The following is a 10,160-nucleotide window of genomic DNA, read 5'->3' as shown; positions in this document are numbered from 1 at the left end:
TAAATATGTACTTCCGCTTTTATTTCTGTTTGAATTATCTTTGTTAATCTTAACTATGAAAATGAAAAGGAAAAAGGTGATTATAACTCTAACGTTGATTTGCCTAACAAGTGCGATGTTAGGCGCCATCACGGTCTCTACGGCGAGAAATTCGGGTCGTGACATCGGTCTCTTTTAATCTCCATGCCAAGGATTTTCTTAGCTGCTCCCAAATCTTTCATCTCAATTTCACTTTTAAGCTGACTTTTTAAATTGTGAATTTCTATCAAATCCTTAGCAATAATGAGCATGTCATCAACATATAGTAACAAGTACACAAATGAACCATCATTTAACTTCCGAAAGTAAACACAACTATCATACATGCTCCTCGAATAACCATGACCCAACATAAAGGAATTAAACCTCTCGTACCATTGTTTTAGAGAGGTTTGGCATGAAAGATCTTCCTTTCCTTCAATTTCAAATCCTTCGGGTTGATGCATGTATATTTGTTCATCAAGTTCGCCATGTAAGAAAGATGTCTTAACATCAAGCTGTTCTAATTCCAAATCATACATGACAACTAAGGCAAGCAAGAAACAATAGAGCTATGTTTAACAATAGGTGAAAAATATCATTAATCAACTCCTTGTACCTGACTATAGCCTTTTGCAACTAATTGTGCCATATACCTTGCATCTTCAACCCTTGGAATGTCATATTCTTTCTTGAAGACCCATTTGTAACCAACAATTCTCTTTCCTGATAGTGGCTTCACGAGAGACCAAGTACCATTATTGTGGAGAGACTCAATTTCTTCATTCGTTGCAATCAGCCACTTGGCTGAATCAACATCAGAAACTGCTTCTGAATATTTTGATGGTTCTCCAATTTCTTCAGTTTCCTGTGCAACTAAAAAAGCAACTGTAACATAATCTCCAAATCGTAATGGTTGCTTACTTTCTCTTCTTGGTCTATGTTTGGCTATAGAATACTCCTCTTCTTCCGGTTCAATTTTAGGAGTCTCAACTTCAGGAATTTCAGCTTCTGGCTCAACTTCAGGAGTTTCAACTGTATTTTGCTTCAAAGTTGGTGAGCTTGGCTCAAAAGGAATGCCAATCTCAACATCCACCCACTTCTATGTATTTTTTCCTTTATCTGTATTGCTCTTTTCTGTTATGTAACATAAATGATTCATCAAAGGTTATATCTATGATAATTATAAATTTTGGTGCCATGGGATCAGGATACCATAGTCGGTATCCTTTCACCCAGATGCATACCCAAGGAAAATGCACTTTTTATCCCCTGGCTATAATTTTCCATCATTTACATGCATGTATGCAGGACAACCAAATTCTTTAAATCAGAATAATTAGTAGGAGTACCTGACCACATTTCCTCTGGAGTCTTAAAGTTCAAGGGTGCAGAAGGAGCACACTTGACAATAATAACAAGCTGTAGAGATAGCTTCTGCCCAAAAAGCATTTGTCAACCCAGCATTTGAAATCATGCAGCGAGACCTTTCCAAAAGAGTTTTATTTATTCTTTCTGCCACACTATTTTGTTAAGGTTTCATTCTCATAGTACGGTATCGAGAAATTCCTTCATTCTTGCAAAATTCGTTGAATTCATCATTACAAAATTTCAAGACGTTATTTGTTCTAAGACGCTTAATCTGTTTCCTGTTTACTTCTCAATCAAAGCTTTCCATTGTTTGAAAGTTAAGAAAACATCACTTTTATTTTTCAGAAAATAGACCCAAACGTTCCTATGTTGCAGTCAATAAAGTTGCAGGCAACATTGTTGCCCATAAAGACAACTCCACCTCCAATAGATTCATATGTAGTAAATAAATCCCTATTGGGACACATATGTTAAGAACAACCCTAATCTAAAATTCACTAATAGCTCCCTCAGTCTCATCGGCAGCTATACTTGCTTCATCAATGTCAGTATTTTTGTGCTCATTTTTCTTTTGTGTATACTTTTCTTTGTTTTTCAATTTAAAGCATTGAGAAAAATATGACCTTTCTTATGATATTATTTGCACATGATATTTCTATATATGGATTTTGACCTTGATTTAGGTCTCTCACTACTTGAATCTTTTTATTGGATCTACCTCTTATGAACAAGCCTCCCCCTTGATTCCCACTAATTTTTCCAGTAATATCTCTATATATTTGTTCTTTTGATTTCAAAATAGATTTGATATCTTTATAAGAGATATTATCCTTTTCATAAAGCATAATATCTCTTATATTCTTAAACAACCATGGTGAGGAAACAAGCAATAACACAATTTGATCCCTCATCTTTGATTTCAGCATCTATATTAGTTAAATCCATAAGAAGGGAATCCAAAGTATCAAGATGTGTAAGTATAGAGGTACCTTCAGCCATACGAAAAATGTAGAGTTTATTCTTTAGGTAAAGCCTATTTTTAATTGTTTTTTTCATATTCAGGGTTTTCAGCTTTTCCCATATGCCATTGGGTGAGCTTTCTATAGCTACTTCACGCAGAACCTCATTTGAAAGATTTAAAATGATACTTGCTTTTGCCTTTTTTGTCAATGACAGCAAACTCCTCGTCCGTTATTATATCCATCTTCTTATCCTTTCCTTGTAGTGCCAAATCTAAGACATCCTGAATTAGGATAGCTTCCATCTTTAATTGCCACATTCCGAAGTTTGCACTTCGATCAAATTTCTCAATATAAGTTTTTGTTAGAGTCATATTGACTACTGAAACTAACCCAATTAGATCCGGCACTGATACTAATTTGTTATGATCTGTAACCTGGGTAGTGCAAAATTTAGCCAAACAACGTTATAATGACATTAACAAAGACAGTGCAAGTTGCAACCACAAGCGGTCAGGGGCAATTTCACTATATCAATAAGAGTACAAAATTAGAGTAAATACTCTACTTAGTCCCAAATACCCCAAGAGAATAACCTCACAAGATCACTTCAAAAAAAGAATTTACACAAGTATTTCCCAACACTCACTCTCTTACAAAATACTCTATAATGAAATAAAGGAGGAAAAAAAAGACAAGAGTGAAAAACATTTGAATTGGTGTGTTTACAAATGAGGAGAAGCTCCTTTATTTATAGCAAGAAATCCTTGGCCTCTAAGTTTGTTATAGCGGATATGATGTCATGGCAAATGTCATGAAAACTTGGTCCCCAAATTTTGTTATACTAGTGGATATGATATCATGGCAAATGTCATGTGAACTTGGTCCCCAAATTCATTCTTCCATCATGTATTCTAGTAAATAGGCTTATGCCTATATGAGATATGGTATGAGAGCCAAGGTGGAGATTTGTAATAGAAATTTTTACCTCCTATAGAAAAGGCTAACACCTTATTTATTTTAAATAAATACCATTTTAAAAGATTATATTCTATAGCTACCTTTTAATGTTTATAGCAAAATATCTATTTATGGTTACCTCCTATCCTTAAACCACTATATACGCTATTTATTATTTTTCTCTCTCCTCTTTCAGATTTTTCTCATATGATTACCGTATTTGATATAAACTTCTCTCTCCATGTTCTATCTCTCTCTAATTTGATACACGCCATTCTCTTCCCCCATTCCCATAAACCACGATTCTGCAACTGAAAATATCTGTCACCCACATCGCCTAGCTCTTCCCATTCTCAGTCACCATGCTAATTTCATACACACCATCTGCATTGTCTCTCTCAACTTTCGTTATTTTTTGCTACAAATAGTTGTTGGTAAGTATTTAACTTGTTAGAATTTTGCTTGTATTTTGTTTATTCTATTTATCTCTACTGATTTTTATAAACAATAACCATTGTTATTGTATTCAACAGAAAACTTGAGATTTTCTCTCCAACGTATGATTCAACATCCCAGGAGAGGGTTACCAGAGGTATACCTACCAAAGTACTCAATTTCAATGGGCCCTCTTTCTCTTTACAAATCACTCAAGCGGAATTGGAATTTGCAGGTTCAGCGGCAAATACAACTGCAGAGAGGAGAACAAAATACACAATGACACATTGAAAGAAGCCCAAGTTGAAAATTTTCGAAAGAATCAGCACTTCCCATAGCGGAAAAAAGAAAAAAACTTATGGATAATGCTTCATGTGTCAAGGAAAAGGAGGTCGATGCAAGAAATAACTCAAATACACTGGACGAAAAGGTAATTGTTGATGTATCAATATGTATTTGAGTCCTCATACATTGAGTATTATCTTCTCCAATGGGTATTTATTATTGTATGTTATTGTATTTATATGTGTGCAATAGTGGATACATAGCTTCCTCTTCTTATTTATTGATTTGATTTATATGTATGTTGATATATTCATAAGTATTCAAAATTGCCTTCATTATATTTATACTTATTACAATGACTTTTGCATATCGTATTTAGATGTATTCATAAGTATTCAAAAATTCCATCACTGATTTGTACTTATTACAATGACTTTTGCATGTGTGTATGTAGATGTATTTATATGTATACAAAATTTGGCTTCACTGATTTGTGCTTATTTACTCTAGTGTCTTTTGCAAGACATAGATTGGTCTTATGACTCAACATACAATGACAAGGCACAAACTGATCCCTTTGATGTTGTTTTCATTTCAAATCTGCCTCAAGAAAAATCCGGGAGCATGTATATATTCAATCCTCTTACTTGTATCATTTATAAGTCTAATAATATGAATTGTTTTTAATTGTTTCAATCTACATTTTCAGGGATTGTGGGTTGCATGTCGCGGCATACCCAGAGTTTCTGAGCACTTTTGGTTTGGTTCCGCAAATAATATTTGATGCCAATTTACTCCGTCAAAGATATGGTGCCCTCCTTTGGGACTATGCTATGGGGAAGATAGACGTTGATGCCATAAGCGAGAATGAAGCACCCTCAAAGATGGTTAGGCAAATCACAGATTCGGATACGTCGGTGAAGATAGTGTTAGAGTAGTTTTAGGTGAATGTAGTTTTGGAAGGTAGTTTTATGTGAATACTATTTTTTGAATATTGTTTTGGTAAAGATGGTATTCAGTTAAGAAAAAAAAATCATATTTTCATTTTAATCACTGTATCCACAGTGTTTATATATGATCATTTCAAGTATTCAATCGATGTTTCAATATTTTGTGCATCAGTATTCATACGTAATCAGCAGGTTGTATTCGTATGTATTCAATAGGTTGTATTCATATGTATTCAACAGGTTGTATTCATATGTATTCAACAGGTTGTATTCATATGTATTCGTTTGGATTGTATATTCAAGTCAGAAACAATATTTAACAAGTTGTATTCATATGTATTCAACATGTTATATTCATATGTATTCAACATGTTGTATTCATATATATTTAACAGGTTGTATTCGTATGCATACAAATGTATTCTGTTGGATTGTATATTCAAGTCAGAAACAGTATTTAGACGTACTTTACATTCATAAACAATATACAATTTCACATACAAACATGTTTTGTATTTAGATTTATTTAGATGTATTCAAAAACATGAATGAGTTATGTATTGCTGAATGATATATGAAATCTTTTTATAATACACTCATATTCATATGTATACAACAAGTTGTATTCGTATGTATTCAGATGTATTCGAATATATTCATATTATTCATTAGTATTCAAATGTTTCCAGATGGTATTGTTTGTGTAAGACATTTTGTATTGTTATGTATTCAGCATATTGTAATTATATATTCAGATTTAACTGCATATGTTAAATATTCATATTTATTCAAAATATAAATGCAATATGTATTCAACAGTTTACTAAATTATACCCTGCATAATTTATTCACACAATAATCTAATACACCAACTAACTATATCCAGAATGTATTTACGCAAAAATCCAAAATGTATTATTTCAAAATGTCACCGGAATCAATGACACATCGTTAAAGCACTAATACAAGTCAGAATGTGAATTAAGTCCTACGTAAATGTAATGACCCGACCGGTCGTTTTATGAGTTACCGCTCCACTTCCCTATTTCTGGTTCTCTTTATGTGTTATTCAGTTGTATCATGTTGTCACGACCCAAAATCCCAACCCGGTCATGATGGTGTCTCTCGTGAGGACAAGGCCAGCCAAATAACAAAACAGTACATCTCTTTATAATTACTTAGCAGGAATAAGTCAAAATCATGGGCAATATAATCTTAAATGCGAAATAAACGTGATAGAACAAGGAAAACCCTCCCAACTTAGCCCGAAATCGGGGTGTCACAAGTCCAAAATGACATAACGAAGCTACAGAAATTCTCGGAATTCCATTCCGACCGTCGGATCAAAATTTCACCTATCAACCGGAAATCGCCAAAATACTAACTTCGCCAAAATGAGCTAATTTCTTCACCGAACCTCCAAATTTAATTCCGATTGCGCTCCTAGGCCTTAAATCATCCCCCAAAACTAACCGAATCATCGAAATTAAATTTCGAGCCCCCTAACTCACAAGTCAACGTCCGGCTGACTTTTCCAAACTAATTCTTTCTTAAAGAGACTAATTGTCCCATTCAGACCAAACTCGATCCGAATTGACTCAAATTCACCAAGTACACATATTGAAACATGAATAAGCATTTAACGGGGAATACAGGATGAAAATATAGGAAACGACGGTTCGGATCGTTACATTCTCCCCAACTAAAACAAACGCTCGTCCTCGAGCGAGTTAAGAAACATACCTGGAGTTTCAAATAGGTGCGGGTACCTGCTCCGCATCTCCTGCTCGGTCTCCCAAGTAGCCTCCTCCATGGGCCGACCTCTCCACTGTACTTTCACTGATGCTATATCTTTTGATCTCAATTTTTGAACCTGTCGACTCAAAATAGCCACTGGCTCCACATTATAAGTCAAATTTTCATCTAACTGTACTGTACTGAAATCTAAAATATGAGACGGGTCCCCAATGTACTTCTGGAGCATGAACACATGGAATACCAGATGAACACCCGACAATCTAGGCAGCAAAGCAAGCTCGTAAGCCACCTCTCCAATCCTCCTAAGTACCTCAAATGGTCCAATAAACCGCGGACTCAACTTCCCTTTCTTTCCGAACCTCATAACACCCTTCATCGGCGAAACCTTCAGCAAAACCTTCTCGCCCTCCATAAATGACACATCTCGGACCTTCCGGTCCGCATAACTCTTCTGACGCGACTGAGCTGTGCGAAGTCTTTCCTGAATTACCTTCACCTTTTCTAAGGCATCATGGACCAAATCTGTCCCCAACAATCTAGACTCACCGGGCTCAAACCAACCCACTGGAGTTCTACACCGCCTCCCATATAAGGCCTCATACGGTGCCATCTGAATACTGGACTGATAGCTGTTGTTGTAGGCAAACTCTGCAAGTGGTAAAAATTCAACCCAAGAACCTCCAAAATCAATCACGCAAGCACGCAACATATCCTCTAATATCTGAATAGTACGCTCGGACTGTCCGTCCGTCTGAGGATGAAATGCTGAACTCAACTCCACCTGAGTGCCCAACTCGTGCTGAAAAGTCCTCCAAAACTGAGAAGTGAACTGAGTACCTCTATCTGAAATAATAGTAACTGGAACACCATGCAACCGCACAATCTCCTGAATAAAGATCCTAGCCAGCCGCTCCGCAGAATATATGGTACACACCGTAATGAAATGCGCTGACTTGGTCAGCCTATCCACAACGACCCAAATCGAATCAAAATTCTTCAAAGTCCGAGGATCCATAGTAACTCTCTCCCATTTCCACTCAGGAATAATCATCTACTGAAGCAAACCGCCCGGTCTCTGATGCTCATATTTCACCTATTGACAGTTGAGACACCGAGCCACATATCCCACAATGTCTTTCCTCATTCTCCTCTACCAGTAATGCTGTCTCAAGTCCTGATACATCTTCGCAGCACCCGGATGGATGGAATACCGCAAATTGTGGGCCTCCTCAAGAATCAAATCTCTAAGCCCATCAACATCGGGCACACAAATACGACCCTACATCCTCAATACGCCATCATCACCTATAGTCACATCTTTGGCATTATCATGCTGAACTCCGTCCTTAAGGACAAGCAAATGCGGATCATCATACTGGTGCTCTCTGATGCGATCATATAAGGAAGATCGAGAAACCACACTAGCCAATACCCGGCTAGGCTCAGAAATATCTAACTGCACCAACTGATTGGCCAAGGTCTAAACATCAACTGCAAGAGGCCTCTCCCCAACTGGGATGTAAGCCAAACTCCCCATACTGACTGCCTTTCGGCTCAACGCATCGGCCACTACATTGGCCTTTCCCAGATGATATAGAATGGTAATATCATAGTCTTTAAGTAACTCAAGCCATCTCCGCTGCCTCAAATTAAGATCTTTTTGTTTAAATAAATGTTGAAGACTACGATGATTAGTGAATACCTCACAAGATACGCCATATAAATAGTGCCTCCAAAATTTTAAGGCATGAACTATAGCAGCCAACTCCAAATCATGAACATGGTAGTTCTTCTCATGGGGCTTCAACTGACGAGAAGCATAAGCAATAACTCTACCCTCCTGCATTAGCACACAACCAATCCCAACTCTGGAAGCATCGCAATATACCGTGTATGAACCTATAGTTGATGGTAACACCAACCCTGGAGCTGTGGTCAGAAGTGCCTTGAGCTTCTGAAAGCTCTCTTCACACTCACCGGACCATACAAATGGGGAACCTTTCTGAGTCAACTTGGTCAAAGGCGATGCAATAGAAGAAAACCCCTGAACAAATCGGCGATAATAGCCTGCTAGCCCAAGAAAACTCCGAATCTCTGTGACTAAGGACGGTCTAGACCAACTCTGCACTGCTTCTATCTTCCTTGGATCAACCTGTATACCCTCGCTGGACATTATATGTCCCAAAAATGCCACAAAACTTAGCCAAAATTCACATTTGGAGAATTTTGCATAAAGCTTCTCCTCTCTCAATCTCTGCAACACTACATGCAAATGCTGGGCATGCTCCTCCTGGCTACGCGAGTACACCAGGATATCATCAATGAATACAATAACAAATGCATCCAGATAAGGCTGAAATACACTGTTCATCAAATGCATGAACGCTGCTGGGGCATTGGTCAGCCCGAAAGACATAACCAAAAATTCATAGTGACCATATCTAGTCCTGAAGGCAGTCTTGGGAATATCCGACTCCCTGATTTTCAACTGGTGATAGCCCGAACGGAGATCAATCTTAGAAAATACCCTCGCTCCCTGAAGCTGATCAAATAAGTCATCAATGCGAGGCAAAGGATACTTGTTCTTCACTGTTACCTTATTCAACTGCCTATAATCAATGCACATTCTCATTGTGCCATCTTTCTTCTTCACAAATAAAACAGGTGCACCCCACGGGGACACGCTAGGCCGAATGAACCCCTTATCTAGGAGTTCCTGAAGCTGCTCCTTCAATTCTTTCAGCTCTGCTGGTGCCATACGATATGGCGGAATAGAAATGGGCTGAGTGCCCGGCACTAAGTCAATGCCAAAATCAATATCCCTGTCCGGCGGCATGCCCGACAGGTCTGCAGGAAATACATCAGGAAAGTCCCTCACAACTGGGACAGAATCAATACTAGGAGTCTCAGCTCCAACATCCCGCACAAAAGCCAGATATGATAGATAACCCTTCCCAACCATATGCTGGGCTTTCAAGAAAGAAATTCCTCTGCCAGAGACATAATCAGTCATGCCACACCACTCGATCCTCGGAACACCCAGAATAGCCAAAGTAACTGTCTTAGCATGATAGTCTAGAATAGCATGATATGGAGATAACCAATCCATGCCCAGAATAATATCAAAATCTACCATGCTCAACAACAAAAGATCAACTCGGGTCTCCAGACCCCCAATAATCACAGCACATGACCGATACGCACGGTCTACAACAATAGTATCGCCCACCGGGGTAGATACATGAACATGTAAAGAAGGAAACTCTCGGGGCGTACCCAAATAATGAGCAAAATATAAGGACACATAAGAATAGGTGGAACCGGGATCGAATAATACAGAGGCATATCTGTGGCAGATTGGACAATTCCTGTAATGACATCATTTGAAACAATAACATAAAAAAACAGGCCCGTCCACCGCCTG

General features: G+C 37.7%; 1 long non-coding RNA gene across 1 annotated transcript; it reads right to left on the bottom strand.

Moving 5' to 3' along the window:
* Window positions 1-312: 312 nt before the first annotated feature.
* Window positions 313-3,065, bottom strand: LOC138881275 (uncharacterized). Its single transcript, XR_011403385.1, has 2 exons — window positions 1,371-3,065; window positions 313-1,155 (listed from the first exon to the last, which is right to left on the bottom strand). It is a non-coding gene; the product is annotated as an uncharacterized lncRNA (long non-coding RNA).
* Between the last annotated feature and the right edge of the window lie 7,095 nt (window positions 3,066-10,160).

Source organism: Nicotiana sylvestris, chromosome 1 (genome assembly GCF_000393655.2).
Source record: "Nicotiana sylvestris chromosome 1, ASM39365v2, whole genome shotgun sequence".
NCBI lineage: Eukaryota > Viridiplantae > Streptophyta > Magnoliopsida > Solanales > Solanaceae > Nicotiana > Nicotiana sylvestris.
This window is presented reverse-complemented; position numbering and strand designations above follow the sequence as displayed.